We start from the raw sequence: 16,633 nt of genomic DNA, 5'->3' as shown, positions 1-16,633 counted from the left end.
TTCCTGGGTGGTCTGGTTGTTCGGTAGTTTCACTCAATATAATGAATGGAGTGATTCTACCGAACAATCAGTTGAATGCTGCATACATATCACCCAGGTTAAACTTAACACATGAATACATATACAATATTACAGGCAGCACACTAGAACATGCTTCACAGTCTTAAAGGGACAGTAGTCCCAAAAGTCCCAATGTGTCCATAGATGCTGTTAAAAGGGCCAGTAGCAGCAATATACAGTACAATATGCCCAAATATAAATCTTTAACTGTACCAATTTTCCAGGGGCCATAGTCAGCAGGTAAGAGGCAGGCAGCCAGGCCCCTCCAATGCCCAGTGGCGAGGTAGGTTCCACCACAGGGAGTGTGTAAAATACTCCCAGACATCATGACATGTTGTACCTACATTCCAGACAACACAGGCCCAAATGATAAGGTGACCCTCGCAATAGAGAAGTTAGAGAGTCTCTCGGAAGAATTGAAAAGGAACTCTGGGGTCACTGATCCATGGGAAAGATGGTTTGGGTGGATGAGCTGTTGGCACAAAGTTCTGTCCCAGATTGGTGTGGCGGTCCTGGTAATTTTGATTATCCTTGCTCTCATTATGTTAAGAAATGTCTCCAGAAAACAGTAGATCAGGCCACACCGACTTTCATTCATCAAGTAGTAGATGAGGAGGATTATGATAAGCCCTATGCCCCGTTGCAGTCTCTCTCCATCACATACAAGGTTACAGTATTTTAGGGACAGCAGGGACAGCATCTGACTTCCTTCTAGGCAAAGTCTTTAGCGAGGTGGGTGGTGGACAAGCCACTGCTCGTCTTATGCGCAGCACTAAAAGAGTTCCGAGGCCTGCTGGACAGATCAGCTAGGGACAGTTATTAGGGACAGATATAGCTGCTAGAGATAGATGTTAGTAAATAGTAATTTTAAGGGGGGATAGAAATGAATGCTAGTAAAATGTCTATTTACTATGTGTAAAAACAGGGGGGGGGGGGAGCCTGCGCTAAATAACAGAAATATAAGCAGCAACCCTTAAAAAGTAAATCCCTCAAGACCCTTTGTAAATCAAACTAAAAATGGTAAAAGTGGGTAAGGGCTGCGCTAAAAGCTAAAATACAGTAGTCTATGACAGTAAAGGCCAGACCAAATCGTCTCAATGAATAGACAACACCAAAATAGGCCTATAAAACTAATAAAAAGTCTCTCTTAAAACAACAGAAAAAAAGGATAAAAGAGTACTTCCAAGTGGTAAAATGTTCAATAGGATTAAAATAAATAAATGAAGCGTCTCACTGATATAGCTGGATAGGATATGTGTACAGTCCTCAGGAGTTGATCCGTCTGTGTTGTAAAATAATCCGTATATGTGAAGACAAGAATGGAAACACAACAAACTGCCAATAGTGAAGTATTGTAAATCCAAGGATAAAGCGAATAAAAGGAAGATAATACACTCACATTTGGAGGAGCTTAGGCCAGCTCTAGGATGGAGGGCGTTTAGCGGTATAATCCCCGCTAAGGGATATACTGAAGAGGTGCGTCCGTCAATCCGGCCTTGGTTATGTCGTACTCCACAATATATAAAAAACAGCAATAGTGCTCTCAGTTTGAAAAAATAATAAAAAAAATAAAAAATTAAATATACTCACAAGTATAGAGCAGAGGATACTGCTCTATTAACACAGCACTGGTGGAATGATCCCCACCTAGGATTTCTTTAATCAGGATACAATAAAAATGCCAGGAAAAGTAACAATAAAAAGTGCATATAAAGTACAATAAAATGAAGATTGGTCCTATAAAAAAGGTAACCAAAAGAAAAACAAAAAACTTTTACTGTTAAAATACACAATTTAAGGGGGGCGTGGCCAGCTGAGCGACCGACTAGACGTGCCTGTGCAGAGCTCCTGCAAATCAGACTGCAAAAACGGCCAAAAACCCACGAAATCGGGCATATTTAAAATCAAATTACTGCCTATACCTCCGATATAACGATGGGGCGCAAACCCACACGGAGGGATACTGTCAGACCGATATTCGAAGATCCTTCGATGGGCTGCGGCCTCAGGCCCGGACCAAGATGGCCCCTGATACAGCACGAGGCTCCAGTAACTCGGAGGATTCCATGGAGGAGGAAGATACCGAGGCCCCACAGACAGTGAGTGGAATACACCAAAGGGCGGAATCAGACACAGACACATCCCCGTCCACTAAAGGGGACATTAAACAGCTCCTACTGGACCTACGGGCGGTATGGAAAGCAGACCTCGCGGGGGTACAGTCTGAAATAACCACCCTGACCCACCGAGTAAATGAAGTGGAATCCAGAGAGGGGGAACGAGACGGTTTAATAGCAGACTCTCATACGCAGATACAAGCCATGATGTCCCTGCAGATCCAGAGACTTACCAACTCGGTCACGGCACTGGAGGCAAGACACCGCAAGAGAAATATCAGGCTCAGAGGCATACCGGAGACCGTGAACCAGGAGGCCCTGATGGATTTTGCCACTAAGGTAGCCGTAGCGCTGGGGGTGCAGGTGGGGAACGGAGTACAGCCCTTGATATCGGCGTTCCGAGTCCGGAAGGCCCCCACTGCCCCTGCAGACGCCCCCAGAGACACCATCGTGATTACACGAGATATCTCAGTCAAGTCAGCCATACTGTCCCGCTCCAGAAATCAGGACACTGTGGTGGTGGAAAACAGCCGAATAAGACTATTTGATGACTTACCTTTCTCGATACTAGCAGAGCGGCGCAGATTCCAGCCCATCACCAGGGCCCTCAGAGACCACGGAGTCCGGTACAGATGGGGAGCATCCGGTACGCTAGTGGTGCCCCACGGCGACACCGTCCTGGCCCTCTCAGCAGGAGAAGATCCGACCAAGCTCCTCAACACGCTTGGGCTGCCGTCACAACGCAACCGTCGAAGGGAACAACGGCGGGAACGACCATTCCGGCACCCTGCCAGAACAGACTAGCCCGAAACAGGGACCAGAACCCTCCTTAACAAGCCAGCAGACTGTGGTGGCCTACCCGGCTACTCATCAGGCGGTATCCAGTTGAAGCTGAATGATTGCTGTAATTGAAAAGGACAATTCAAACCTGATTCACAATAACTTGCAGCACAACCCTTTGAACTCTGTTATTGCTTTCCTGTTATTAGAGCAGTGGCTCAGTTTACCGAGTGCGCCCTACCAAGACAGCACAACAGACTAGGCCCCAAATAAAGACCGACACATTAACATTATCCCCACCTATACCTTCCACATAGCGAGGGAGAGCCCCAAATTAATGGGATCGCTTGCCACACAGGGGATCGCTCAATAACCCACACATTCTCTCGCTGTACCCGTAATTACAGGCAAGCAGAGCAGTCCTTATAACCTCACGGCAGCCAGATTACTACTTACGGGCACCACCACCCGAGACAGGTCCTCCTAGACACCACATTATGTTTATTTTGCTGTACATAGGCTTCATTTGAAATATTATATTATATTATATTCTATAATTTAAGGAGACAACGTACCAAAGGCCACAAGAGATGCATGTGTCCCCCAGGGGGAAGCAGGCTTATAGCCCTTACTAGCAACCATAGGCACCCTACCATGCCCACCTACGAGCCATGACCAAGGCTAACACGATCGACCTCAACGACATTGTTTTTTCTTTTGTTTTTTCTTGCATACCTGATGTCACTAAGAGTATACATTATATAACTTATTCTGAGACAACATAACCTGACGGATAATCAGAAATACTAGTGGGAATTGGTCTTCAATGTGTAGAAAGCTTAGTAAGACTCTGGTTTACAATGATATTAATGCTTCATAAGATATAAGATATATATAACTAGCCAACACTCCTTTCACTTTATGCTTTGTTCCTACTCGTCATTTAAAATGCATGATGACTCTGTTTCTATTCGTATATAGTTCATCCTTTTCTAAAAAATGTGCACAGCTACCTCAAGGCCATGTTATTCACTGTTATCCAATGGTCTTCTGCAACTGTTGTGGTTCAGAAAGCCAAAATGTTATTCTATGCACTAACAAAAATAAAGAATTAAAAAAAATTAAAAAAAATACACAATTTAAAACCATTAACGCGTTTCACTTTTAAGGCTTTATCAAAATGGTAGTATAGCATTGTACCTGGCATGAAACAGTATTTATAAGGGTATGTAATAATTGAAATTGGTGCCAAAAAACAGATCAACCAATTAAAAACACGTATTGAAAAACATATTAAAACATAACTAAAACAAGTAATTTATATACAGTGCGATAAAGTAGACTAATATGGACTATTTAATATAGTTATATTATATATAATAATACTGAGTATCTATACACTGATAATAAACATGTCGCTCTGTATAATAATACTGAGTATCTTTACGCTGATAATAAACATGTCGCTCTGTATAATAATACTGAGTATCTATACGCTGATAATAAACATGTCGCTCTGTATAATAATACCGAGTATCTATACACTGATAATAAACATGTCACCCTGTATAATAATACTGAGTATCTATAAGCTGATAATAAACATGTCGCTCTGTATAATAATACTGAGTATCTATACACTGATAATAAACATGTCGCTCTGTATAATAATACTGAGTATCTATACGCTGATAATAAACATGTCACTCTGTATAATAATACTGAGTACCAATACGCTGATAATAAACATGTCGCTCTGTATAATAATACTGAGTATCTATACGCTGATAATAAACATGTCGCTCTGTATAATAATACTGAGTATCTATACACTGATAATAAACATGTCGCTCTGTATAATAATACTGAGTATCTATACAGGGATAATAAACATGTCGCTCTGTATAATAATACTGAGTATCTATACACTGATAATAAACATGTCGCTCTGTATAATAATACTGAGTATCTATACACTGATAATAAACATGTCGCTCTGTATAATAATACTGAGTATCTATACGCTGATAATAAACATGTCACTCTGTATAATAATACAGAGTATCTATACGCTGATAATAAACATGTCGCTCTGTATAATAATACTGAGTATCTATACAGTGATAATAAACATGTCGCTCTGTATAATAATACTGAGTATCTATACACTGATAATAAACATGTCGCTCTGTATAATAATACTGAGTATCTATAAGCTGATAATAAACATGTCGCTCTGTATAATAATACTGAGTATCTATACGCTGATAATAAACATGTCGCTCTGTATAATAATACTGAGTACCAATACGCTGATAATAAACATGTCGCTCTGTATAATAATACTGAGTATCCATACACTGATAATAAACATGTCGCTCTGTATAATAATACTGAGTATCTATAAGCTGATAATAAACATGTCGCTCTGTATAATAATACTGAGTATCTATAAGCTGATAATAAACATGTCGCTCTGTATAATAATACTGAGTATCTATACACTGATAATAAACATGTCGCTCTGTATAATAATACTGAGTATCTATAAGCTGATAATAAACATGTCGCTCTGTATAATAATACTGAGTATCTATACGCTGATAATAAACATGTCGCTCTGTATAATAATACTGAGTATCTATACGCTGATAATAAACATGTCACTCTGTATAATAATACTGAGTACCAATACGCTGATAATAAACATGTCGCTCTGTATAATAATACTGAGTATCTATACGCTGATAATAAACATGTCGCTCTGTATAATAATACTGAGTATCTATACACTGATAATAAACATGTCGCTCTGTATAATAATACTGAGTATCTATACGCTGATAATAAACATGTCGCTCTGTATAATAATACTGAGTACCAATACGCTGATAATAAACATGTCGCTCTGTATAATAATACTGAGTATCCATACACTGATAATAAACATGTCGCTCTGTATAATAATACTGAGTACCTATACACTGATAATAAACATGTCGCTCTGTATAATAATACTGAGTATCTATACACTGATAATAAACATGTCGCTCTGTATAATAATACTGAGTATCTATACGCTGATAATAAACATGTCGCTCTGTATAATAATACTGAGTATCTATACGCTGATAATAAACATGTCGCTCTGTATAATAATACCGAGTATCTATACGCTGATAATAAACATGTCGCTCTGTATAATAATACAGAGTATCTATACACTGATAATAACATGTCGCTCTGTATAATAATACTGAGTATCTATACGCTGATAATAAACATGTCGTTCTGTATAATAATACAGAGTATCTATACACTGATAATAAACATGTCGCTCTGTATAATGATACTGAGTATCTATACGCTGATAATAAACATGTCGTTCTGTATAATAATACTGAGTATCTATACGCTGATAATAAACATGTCGCTCTGTATAATAATACTGAGTATCTATACGCTGATAATAAACATGTTGCTCTGAATAATAATACTGAGTATCTATACGCTGATAATAAACATGTCGCTCTGTATAATAATACTGAGTATCTATACGCTGATAATAAACATGTCGCTCTGTATAATAATACTGAGTATCTATACGCTGATAATAAACATGTCGCTCTGTATAATAATACTGAGTATCTATACGCTGATAATAAACATGTCGCTCTGTATAATGATACTGAGTATCTATACACTGATAATAAACATGTCGCTCTGTATAATAATACTGAGTATCTATACACTGATAATAAACATGTCGCTCTGTATAATAATACTGAGTATCTATACGCTGATAATAAACATGTCGCTCTGTATAATAATACTGAGTATCTATACGCTGATAATAAACATGTCACTCTGTATAATAATACTGAGTACCAATACGCTGATAATAAACATGTCGCTCTGTATAATAATACTGAGTATCTATACGCTGATAATAAACATGTCGCTCTGTATAATAATACTGAGTATCTATACACTGATAATAAACATGTCGCTCTGTATAATAATACTGAGTATCTATACGCTGATAATAAACATGTCGCTCTGTATAATAATACTGAGTACCAATACGCTGATAATAAACATGTCGCTCTGTATAATAATACTGAGTATCCATACACTGATAATAAACATGTCGCTCTGTATAATAATACTGAGTACCTATACACTGATAATAAACATGTCGCTCTGTATAATAATACTGAGTATCTATACACTGATAATAAACATGTCGCTCTGTATAATAATACTGAGTATCTATACGCTGATAATAAACATGTCGCTCTGTATAATAATACTGAGTATCTATACGCTGATAATAAACATGTCGCTCTGTATAATAATACCGAGTATCTATACGCTGATAATAAACATGTCGCTCTGTATAATAATACAGAGTATCTATACACTGATAATAACATGTCGCTCTGTATAATAATACTGAGTATCTATACGCTGATAATAAACATGTCGTTCTGTATAATAATACAGAGTATCTATACACTGATAATAAACATGTCGCTCTGTATAATGATACTGAGTATCTATACGCTGATAATAAACATGTCGTTCTGTATAATAATACTGAGTATCTATACGCTGATAATAAACATGTCGCTCTGTATAATAATACTGAGTATCTATACGCTGATAATAAACATGTTGCTCTGAATAATAATACTGAGTATCTATACGCTGATAATAAACATGTCGCTCTGTATAATAATACTGAGTATCTATACGCTGATAATAAACATGTCGCTCTGTATAATAATACTGAGTATCTATACGCTGATAATAAACATGTCGCTCTGTATAATAATACTGAGTATCTATACGCTGATAATAAACATGTCGCTCTGTATAATGATACTGAGTATCTATACACTGATAATAAACATGTCGCTCTGTATAATAATACTGAGTATCTATACACTGATAATAAACATGTCGCTCTGTATAATAATACTGAGTATCTATACGCTGATAATAAACATGTCGCTCTGTATAATAATACCGAGTATCTATACGCTGATAATAAACATGTCGCTCTGTATAATAATACAGAGTATCTATACACTGATAATAACATGTCGCTCTGTATAATAATACTGAGTATCTATACACTGATAATAAACATGTCGCTCTGTATAATGATACTGAGTATCTATACGCTGATAATAAACATGTCGCTCTGTATAATGATACTGAGTATCTATACACTGATAATAAACATGTCGCTCTGTATAATAATACCGAGTATCTATACGCTGATAATAAACATGTCGCTCTGTATAATAATACAGAGTATCTATACACTGATAATAACATGTCGCTCTGTATAATAATACTGAGTATCTATACACTGATAATAAACATGTCGCTCTGTATAATAATACCGAGTATCTATACGCTGATAATAAACATGTCGCTCTGTATAATAATACAGAGTATCTATACACTGATAATAACATGTCGCTCTGTATAATAATACTGAGTATCTATACACTGATAATAAACATGTCGCTCTGTATAATAATACTGAGTATCTATACGCTGATAATAAACATGTCGCTCTGTATAATAATACTGAGTATCTATACGCTGATAATAAACATGTCGCTCTGTATAATGATACTGAGTATCTATACACTGATAATAAACATGTCGCTCTGTATAATAATACTGAGTATCTATACACTGATAATAAACATGTCGCTCTGTATAATAATACTGAGTATCTATACGCTGATAATAAACATGTCGCTCTGTATAATAATACCGAGTATCTATACGCTGATAATAAACATGTCGCTCTGTATAATAATACAGAGTATCTATACACTGATAATAACATGTCGCTCTGTATAATAATACTGAGTATCTATACACTGATAATAAACATGTCGCTCTGTATAATGATACTGAGTATCTATACACTGATAATAAACATGTCGCTCTGTATAATGATACTGAGTATCTATACACTGATAATAAACATGTCGCTCTGTATAATAATACTGAGTATCTATACACTGATAATAAACATGTCGCTCTGTATAATAATACTGAGTATCTATACGCTGATAATAAACATGTCGCTCTGTATAATAATACCGAGTATCTATACGCTGATAATAAACATGTCGCTCTGTATAATAATACAGAGTATCTATACACTGATAATAACATGTCGCTCTGTATAATAATACTGAGTATCTATACACTGATAATAAACATGTCGCTCTGTATAATGATACTGAGTATCTATACGCTGATAATAAACATGTCGTTCTGTATAATAATACTGAGTATCTATACGCTGATAATAAACATGTCGCTCTGTATAATAATACTGAGTATCTATACGCTGATAATAAACATGTTGCTCTGAATAATAATACTGAGTATCTATACGCTGATAATAAACATGTCGCTCTGTATAATAATACTGAGTATCTATACGCTGATAATAAACATGTCGCTCTGTATAATAATACTGAGTATCTATACGCTGATAATAAACATGTCGCTCTGTATAATAATACTGAGTATCTATACGCTGATAATAAACATGTCGCTCTGTATAATGATACTGAGTATCTATAAGCTGATAATAAACATGTCGCTCTGTATAATAATACTGAGTATCTATACGCTGATAATAAACATGTCGCTCTGTATAATAATACTGAGTATCAATACACTGATAATAAACATGTTGCTCTGAATAATAATACTGAGTATCTATACGCTGATAATAAACATGTTGCTCTGTATAATAATACTGAGTATCTATACGCTGATAATAAACATGTCGCTCTGTATAATGATATTGAGTATCTATACACTGATAATAAACATGTCGCTCTGTATAATAATACTGAGTATCTATACACTGATAATAAACATGTCGCTCTGTATAATAATACTGAGTATCTATACGCTGATAATAAACATGTCGCTCTGTATAATAATACAGAGTATCTATACACTGATAATAACATGTCGCTCTGTATAATAATACTGAGTATCTATACACTGATAATAAACATGTCGCTCTGTATAATGATACTGAGTATCTATACGCTGATAATAAACATGTCGTTCTGTATAATAATACTGAGTATCTATACGCTGATAATAAACATGTCGCTCTGTATAATAATACTGAGTATCTATACGCTGATAATAAACATGTTGCTCTGAATAATAATACTGAGTATCTATACGCTGATAATAAACATGTCGCTCTGTATAATAATACTGAGTATCTATACGCTGATAATAAACATGTCGCTCTGTATAATAATACTGAGTATCTATACGCTGATAATAAACATGTCGCTCTGTATAATAATACTGAGTATCTATACGCTGATAATAAACATGTCGCTCTGTATAATGATACTGAGTATCTATAAGCTGATAATAAACATGTCGCTCTGTATAATAATACTGAGTATCTATACGCTGATAATAAACATGTCGCTCTGTATAATAATACTGAGTATCAATACACTGATAATAAACATGTTGCTCTGAATAATAATACTGAGTATCTATACGCTGATAATAAACATGTTGCTCTGTATAATAATACTGAGTATCTATACGCTGATAATAAACATGTCGCTCTGTATAATGATATTGAGTATCTATACACTGATAATAAACATGTCGCTCTGTATAATAATACTGAGTATCTATACGCTGATAATAAACATGTCGCTCTGTATAATAATACTGAGTATCTATACACTGATAAACATGTCCCTCTGTATAATGATACTGAGTATCTATAAGCTGATAATAAACATGTCGCTCTGTATAATAATACTGAGTATCTATACGCTGATAATAAACATGTCGCCCTGTATAATAATACTGAGTATCTATACACTGATAATAAACATGTCGCTCTGTATAATAATCCTGAGTATCTATACAGTGATAATAAACATGTCGCTCTGTATAATAATACTGAGTATCTATACACTGATAATAAACATGTCGCTCTGTATAATAATACTGAGTATCTATACACTGATAATAAACATGTCGCTCTGTATAATAATACTGAGTATCTATACTCTGATAATAAACATGTCGCTCTGTATAATAATCCTGAGTATCTATACAGTGATAATAAACATGTCGCTCTGTATAATAATACTGAGTATCTATACACTGATAATAAACATGTCGCCCTGTATAATAATACTGAGTATCTATACACTGATAATAAACATGTCGCTCTGTATAATAATCCTGAGTATCTATACAGTGATAATAAACATGTCGCTCTGTATAATAATACTGAGTATCTATACACTGATAATAAACATGTCGCTCTGTATAATAATACTGAGTATCTATACACTGATAATAAACATGTCGCTCTGTATAATAATCCTGAGTATCTATACACTGATAATAAACATGTCGCTCTGTATAATAATACTGAGTATCTATACACTGATAATAAACATGTCACTCTGTATAATAATACTGAGTATCTATACACTGATAATAAACATGTCGCTCTGTATAATAATACTGAGTATCTATACACTGATAATAAACATGTCGCTCTGTATAATAATACTGAGTATCTATACACTGATAATAAACATGTCACTCTGTATAATAATACTGAGTATCTATACGCTGATAATAAACATGTCGCCCTGTATAATAATACTGAGTATCTATACACTGATAATAAACATGTCGCTCTGTATAATAATAATGAGTATCTATACACTGATAATAAACATGTCGCTCTGTATAATAATACTGAGTATCTATAAGCTGATAATAAACATGTTGCTCTGTATAATAATACTGAGTATCTATACACTGATAATAAACATGTCGCTCTGTATAATAAATACTAAGTATCTATACGCTGATAATAAACATGTCACTCTGTATAATAATACCAAGTATCTATACAGTGATAATAAACATGTCGCTCTGTATAATAATACTGAGTACCTATACGCTGATAATAAACATGTCACTCTGTATAATAATACTGAGTATCTATATGCTGATAATAAACATGTCGCTCTGTATAATAATACTGAGTATCTATAAGCTGATAATAAACATGTCGCTCTGTATAATAATACTGAGTATCTATACGCGGATAATAAACATGTCACTCTGTATAATAATATTGAGTATCTATACACTGATAATAAACATGTCGCTCTGTATAATAATACAGAGTATCTATACGCTGATAATAAACATGTCACTCTGTATAATAATACTGAGTATCTATACACTGATAATAAATATGTCGCTCTGTATAGTAATACGAGTATCTATACGCTGATAATAAACATGTCGCTCTGTATAATGATACCGAGTATCTATACGCTGATAATAAACATGTTGCTCTGTATAATAATACTGAGTATCTATACGCTGATAATAAACATGTCCCTCTGTATAATAATACTGAGTATCTATACACTGATAATAAACATGTCTCTCTGTATAATAATACTGAGTATCTATACGCTGATAATAAACATGTCACTCTGTATAATAATACTGAGTATCTATACGCTGATAATAAATATGTCGCTCTGTATAGTAATAACGAGTATCTATACGCTGATAATAAACATGTCGCTCTGTATAATGATACCGAGTATCTATACGCTGATAATAAACATGTTGCTCTGTATAATAATACTGAGTATCTATACGCTGATAATAAACATGTCCCTCTGTATAATAATACTGAGTATCTATACGCTGATAATAAACATGTTGCTCTGTATAATAATACTGAGTATCTATACGCTGATAATAAACATGTCGCTCTGTATAATAATACCGAGTATCTATACACTGATAATAAACATGTCGCTCTGTATAATGATTCGAGTACCTGTTATGTTTGATGATAGCTGACTTACAATAACATACCATCTATTAATTAGCCAGGATTTATTGATCACAAGTCACATATTATGTTCGATCCCTTTGTTGATATACACATTCCTGCTGTAACATACACCCAACATGGCCGAACTCCATACACACATTGGGAAGAGAGCAAATCTAGGGGGTGTGCCAATCCCAGTATGCCTTGCACACTTACTACAGGAGCTGGTTAGGGACAAACTGTGCATTGTGCAAAGCTCCCCTAGAGGGGACTGCTGGTATTCACCACAGTATCCACATAATAATACTGAGTATCTATACGCTGATAATAAACATGTCGCTCTGTATAATAATACTGAGTATCTATACGCTGATAATAAACATGTCGCTTTATATAATAATACTGAGTATCTATACGCTGATAATAAACATGCCGCTCTGTATAATAATACCGAGTATCTATACAGTGAAAATAAACATGTCGCTCTGTATAATAATCCTGAGTATCTATACGCTGATAATAAACATGTCGCTCTGTATAATAATACGGAGTATCTATACGCTGATAATAAACATGTCGCTCTGTATAATAATACTGAGTATCTATACGCTGATAATAAACATGCCGCTCTGTATAATAATACCGAGTATCTATACAGTGATAATAAACATGTCGCTCTGTATAATAATAATGAGTATCTATAAAGTGATAATAAACATGTCGCTCTGTATAGTAATACTGAGTATCTATACGCTGATAATAAAAATGTTGCTCTGTATAATAATACTGAGTATCTATACACTGATAATACACATGTCGCTCTGTATAATAATACTGAGTATCTATACGCTGATAATAAACATGTCGCCCTGTATAATGATATCGAGTACCTGTTATGTTTGATGATAGCTGACTTACAATAACATACCGTCTATTAATCAGCCAGGATTTATTGATCACAAGTCACATATTATGTTCGATCCCTTTGTTGATATACACATTCCTGCTGTAACATACACCCAACATGGCCGAACTCCATACACACACTGGGAAGAGAGAGCAAATCTAGGGGGTGTATCCATCCCAGCCTGCCTTGCACACTTACTACAGGAGCTGGTTAGGGACAAACTATGCATTATGCAAAGCTCCCCTAGAGGGGACTGCAGGTATTCACCACAGTATCCACATAATAATCCTGAGTATCTATACGCTGATAATAAACATGTCGCTTTGTATAATAATACTGAGTATCTATACGCTGATAATTAACATGTCGCTCTGTATAATAATACTGAGTATCTATAAGCTGATAATAAACATGTCGCTTTGTATAATAATACTGAGTATCTATACACTGATAATAAACATGTCGCTCTATATAATAATACTGAGTATCTATACGCTGATAATAAACATGTCGCTCTGTATAATAATACTGAGTATCTATACACTGATAATAAACATGTCGCTCTGTATAATAATACTGAGTATCTATACACTGATAATAAACATGTCGCTCTATATAATAATACTGAGTATCTATACGCTGATAATAAACATGTTGCTCTGTATAATAATACTGAGTATCTATACACTGATAATAAACATGTCGCTCTGTATAATAATACTGAGTATCTATACGCTGATAATAAACATGTCGCTCTGTATAATAATACTGAGTATCTATACGCGGATAATAAACATGTCGCTCTATATAATAATACGGAGTATCTATACGCTGATAATAAACATGTCGCTCTGTATAATAATACTGAGTATCTATAAGCTGATAATAAACATGTCACTCTGTATAATAATTCTGAGTATCTATATGCTGATAATAAACATGTCGCTCTGTATAATAATACTGAGTATCTATACGCTAATAATAAACATGTCGCCCTGTATAATAATACTGAGTATCTATAAGCTGATAATAAACATGTCGCTCTGTATAATAATTCTGAGTATCTATACGCTGATAATAAACATGTCGCTCTGTATAATAATACTGAGTATCTATAAGCTGATAATAAACATGTCGCTCTGTATAATAATACTGAGTATCTATATGCTGATAATAAACATGTCGCTCTGTATAATAATAATGAGTATCTATACAGTGATAATAAACATGTCGCTCTGTATAATAATACTGAGTATCTATAAGCTGATAATAAACATGTCGCTCTGTATAATAATAATGAGTATCTATACGGTGATAATAAACATGTCGCTCTGTATAATAATACTGAGTATCAATACGCTGATAATAAACATGTCGCTCTGTATAATAATACTGAGTATCTATACACTGATAATAAACATGTCGCTCTGTATAATAATACTGAGTATCTATACAGTGATAATAAACATGTCGCTCTGTATCATAATACTGAGTATCTATACAGTGATAATAAACATGTCGCTCTGTATAAAAATACTGAGTATCTAGAAGCTGATAATAAACATGTCGCTCTGTATAATAATACTGAGCATCTATACACTGATAATAAACATGTCGCTCTGTATAATAATACTGAGTATCAATACGCTGATAATAAACATGTCGCTCTGTATAATAATACTGAGTATCAATATGCTGATAATAAACATGTCACTCTGTATAGTAATAACGAGTATCTATACTCTGATAATAAACATGTTGCTCTGTATAATAATACTGAGTATCTATACGCTGATAATAAACATGTCGCTCTCTATAATAATACTGAGTCTCTATACACTGATAATAAACATGTCGCTCTGTATAATAATACTGAGTATCTATACGCTGATAATAAACATGTCACTCTGTATAATACTGAGTATCTATATGCTGATAATAAACATGTCGCTCTGTATAATAATACTGAGTATCTATAAGCTGATAATAAACATGTCGCTCTGTATAATAATACTGAGTATCTATACGGTGATAATAAACATGTCGCTCTGTATAATAATACTGAGTATCTATACAGTGATAATAAACATGTCGCTCTGTAAAATAATACTGAGTATCTATACAGTGATAATAAACATGTCGCTCTGTATAATAATACTGAGTATCTATAAGCTGATAATAAACATGTCGCTCTGTATGAGTATCTATAAGCGGATAATAAACATGTCGCTCTGTATAATAATACTGAGTATCTATACGCTGATAATAAACATGTCGCTCTGTATAATAATACTGAGTATCTATACACTGATAATAAACACGTCGCTCTGAATAATAATACTGAGTATCTATACAGTGATAATAAACATGTCGCTCTGTATAATAATACTGAGTATCTATAAGCTGATAATAAACATGTCGCTCTGTATAATAATACTGAGTATCTATAAGCTGATAATAAACATGTCGCTCTGTATAATAATACCGAGTATCAATACGCTGATAATAAACATGTCGCTCTGTATAATAATATTGAGTATCTATACAGTGATAATAAACATGTCGCTCTGTATAATAATACTGAGTATCTATCAGCTGATAATAAACATGTCGCTCTGTATAATAATACTGAGTATCTATACACTGATAATAAACATGTCGCTCTGTATAATAATACTGAGTATCAATACGCTGATAATAAACATGTCGCTCTGTATAATAATAATGAGTATCAATACGCTGATAATAAACATGTCGCTCTGTATAGTAATAACGAGTATCTATACTCTGATCATAAACATGTCGCTCTGTATAATAATACTGAGTATCTATACGCTGATAACAAAC

The 16,633-nt window shown here is 34.3% G+C and overlaps 1 protein-coding gene across 3 annotated transcripts in view; it reads right to left on the bottom strand.

Annotated features, from left to right (window-relative positions):
- The window catches only part of LOC134568424 (oocyte zinc finger protein XlCOF7.1-like), a 206,941-nt gene that overhangs the window by 33,847 nt on the left and 156,461 nt on the right, over positions 1–16,633 (bottom strand). The window contains exon 1 of one of the 3 annotated variants that reach the window (XM_063427009.1): positions 13,808–13,917. The exons of 1 other annotated variant lie outside the window; for it this stretch is intronic. The gene's annotated coding sequence lies outside the window, so the exon portion shown is untranslated. Of the gene's footprint in view, positions 1–12,920; positions 13,026–13,807; positions 13,918–16,633 lie in introns of those variants that run through there. One more of the 3 variants, XM_063427011.1, reaches the window with a different exon arrangement.

This window comes from Pelobates fuscus, chromosome 7, assembly GCF_036172605.1.
Source record: "Pelobates fuscus isolate aPelFus1 chromosome 7, aPelFus1.pri, whole genome shotgun sequence".
Lineage (NCBI taxonomy): Eukaryota > Metazoa > Chordata > Amphibia > Anura > Pelobatidae > Pelobates > Pelobates fuscus.
This window is presented reverse-complemented; position numbering and strand designations above follow the sequence as displayed.